Genomic DNA, 3,338 nt, shown 5'->3' with positions numbered 1-3,338 from the left:
TATTTTTCTTAGTGATCTCACATTAGAATAGGGGAGTGGGGAAAAATCTGGTCACAGTTTAGGGAAGACCGTTTCTACCCAGAGGAGCTATCCTCAGACAGGATAGATGTGAGCAGGGAGTCCTTAGGATCTACCCCAGGCAGACCACAGACATTCTTAGCCATGACAGTTCCTTTTCCAAGGCCATCCTAGAGACCATAGCACTATCACAGGAAGTCTCGTAGGTCCTAGGTGAGCCCTTTTTGCCACCCATGTTTCGCAAAATAGTTTAGGGAAATTTGAGAATTATCTAAGAGACACATCTCTTAAAATGATTAAGGTTCAGCTATACTTCTAAGTAGACTTCTCAGCAGATTCTAAAGTTCTGATCTATTAATTTTCTGACTCCATGTTGACATCTCAGGTTTCTGTTTTACATGAAAAACTGAAATTCAGGGGGATTCAAGCAATCTGCCTAAGGTCTCATACCTGAATGACTGAAACATTTACAACTCTAAAAGGTTGACACTAAATAGGAACTGGAACCTGTTAGGACAGTTGATGGTGAGAATGATGGGGCAAGTTTCCTGAGTTCTATGACGGCATCTTTTTTTGGATTTTTCAGTTAAGAAGCGTCATGTTAAATAAGGTAACTCTGGTGAGCATGTACTGCCTGTTTCACAATAGTACTGGTTCTTTAAAAGTCAGATTTCTGAGTCATGATGAATTATTCACACAAACACAACTTGAACCTGGCAAATGGAATAACAGGAACAAACACAGTGACATCACATATCTCTTCTATAAAAGGTTGGAGAGACCCAGAAAGGAAATTTCTCCAGGAATTAAGGCGAAGTTGAATGCTGAGCATCACCCAGTTATGATAATAGTTAAAGAAGAGTCATGTCTGGTAAACCTAACAAAATTGAGATATTGCCTTTAATAAGCAATGAAGTGCTGTTGATGTGAAATTTAATTATTTAACAGTTAAAACAAAACTTGATTAAAAACTCTACTTTGCTGGCTCCGTGAAGATCCTTACACTGCTTGGATTCTTTTTGGACCTTCCTACTCCTTCTCTAGGAGTCAAAATACTGCTCGTTTTTCAGGACAAACACTTATTCGTGAATTTCTTGATCTCTGGTTGTAAATAACTTCTCTGTCCTTGGCACTGTAGTGGCAATTTGAATAAGCATCCTTTATAGCCCTCATCATCTTCTAGCCAGGACATATAATAATTGTCTTCACATTTTATTTCCTCTGCTGTATAACAAGCCACCTGAAGACAGGGATCATGTCTTTTCTCTTTAATGTTCTCTCAAGGTCTAGCACTGTGCCAAGTACATATTCTACATTCTCCAAATGTTCGTGCAATTAAATGAAACTGAATTACATTAGAATTGATAGGGCCAGGGTTGAGACCAAGCCCGAAAAACATTGTCTATTGACATAAAAGAAACCAAAATGATGTTGAGAATTTTAAATACCAGAGTTAAGATAGGGGAACATGTGCTTTTCAAACTTGGAAATATTTTTTCGTTTTTGTTCACTGTGTATTTTGTATGATATTGAAAACGAGTTAACTCTATCACGTTTTGTGCTTATAAGAAAGTACATTCCCTTATAAAAATAGTAAAAAGGCAATAAAATATTACTTTCCTCCTTTTCTATGCTTATATTTTCCTGAATAATACAAAAGGCACATTAATGACATTTGTTAGAATGTTGGCTTTTTAAAAAAGCATTATAAGAAGGTTTTTTAAAATTCAAATTCCATGTGCAGTCCTAATAACATATTTATCCCTCACCCCTGCTTAACTCCCCTTGTTTAGTGGTGTAATAGGGGGCCAGACCGTGTGGAATCACTGGCATATTTTACAAGTGGACAAGGCTGGGCCCAGCTCAACCTGGGGTGAAGAAAAGATAAAAGGGACAGAGGCCAGCCCATGATACACTGTCAGCTGCTGGGCCTCGGTTATATGTCTGGGGATGTAGTGCATCCCTCTCCACAGCAGATTCCTTCAACAGATGCATTACTCTGAGTCTAGGGTAACATTTTACATAGAGTATGTATACTTTGCTTGTTTAAATAAAGAGAGATTGTAGAGACAACAATTTGAAACCTGTTGATACTCTAGGTGGTTATATGTGTGTTATAAAGAGGGATAAAAAAATAATATTTGTTGAGTACCTTCCATGTAGTAGGTCATGTGCCTTTAAATAATAATGAGAGCTATTTTTAATACACGCTTACTCTGTCCACACACTGAACCATTTAATCCTTTTAGCAAATCTTACAATGTATTCTGTCCATTTTATAAATGAGTAAAGTAGCTCAGTGATTTTAAGTAACCTGTTCAAAGTCACCCTGACAGATTATGCCAATGGTAGGATTTGACCTGATAGAGCCAGCGGTGGTTTGATTGCTAGCTTAGACCTACCTCAGTCTAGGGCAAGGAACAAAAGGGGGGTTTTCTTAAAATAAAATTTTTATTTTATAACACTTTAGACAGAAACTTATGCAATCAGAGCAGAGTTCCCTTATATTCAGCACTCAGTTTCCCTTATTGCTAATATACTGTTAGTATAATTTGTTATAGTTAATACATTAATGTTGACATTATTATTAATTAAACTCCATAGTTTATTCATATTTCCTTCATTTTCACCTAATATCCTTTTTCCGTTTGAGGATCCTATCCAGGATACCACATTACATGTACTCATCACATCTCTTTGGACTCATCTTAGTCATGATAGTTTCACGAACTTTCCTTGTTTTTCACAACCATGGCAGTTCTGAGGCGTACTGGTCTGATAGTTTGCAGAATATTCCTCACCTGAGGTTTGTCTGGTGTTTTTCTTTTACTTTGGGGTTATATGTTTTGGGAGGAAGACCACAAACATAAAGTTCCGTGGTCATCACATCACACCAAAGTTACATGATGTCAATGTGACTTACTGTTGATGGTGAATGTGATCTCCTGCCTGAGGTAATTTTGTCAAGTTTCTTCACTTTAAAGGTATTCAAAAGTTTTTTTGTTGTTGAAATAATGCAGAGATATCTCACAGAAATGAGTTATAGCTTGTTGCAAACAAACTGAAAATCACCAGGAAGCCACTGTCTTTAATTTTCTCTCTCTGGGACTGTATGGTCTCTCATTTCCTTTACTTTGGGTGTTTTCTTCATTATCTCTCCTTATTTTTTACTAACCAGTGATAGATTTCTGGCTCTAGGTAACTCTGTTTCCTGATTTTCCTCTTCTCTTCTCTTTATGTTTTTTGTCTTGGTTCCCAGAAACCTACTTCCACATCCCTCTCACCTTTTCCTAGTTTTAGGCTTGCTTACCATGAGTCTC

Source organism: Vulpes vulpes, chromosome 8 (genome assembly GCF_048418805.1).
Source record: "Vulpes vulpes isolate BD-2025 chromosome 8, VulVul3, whole genome shotgun sequence".
NCBI lineage: Eukaryota > Metazoa > Chordata > Mammalia > Carnivora > Canidae > Vulpes > Vulpes vulpes.
The sequence above is the reverse complement of the archived record's forward strand: the minus strand, read 5'-3'. Positions refer to the sequence as shown.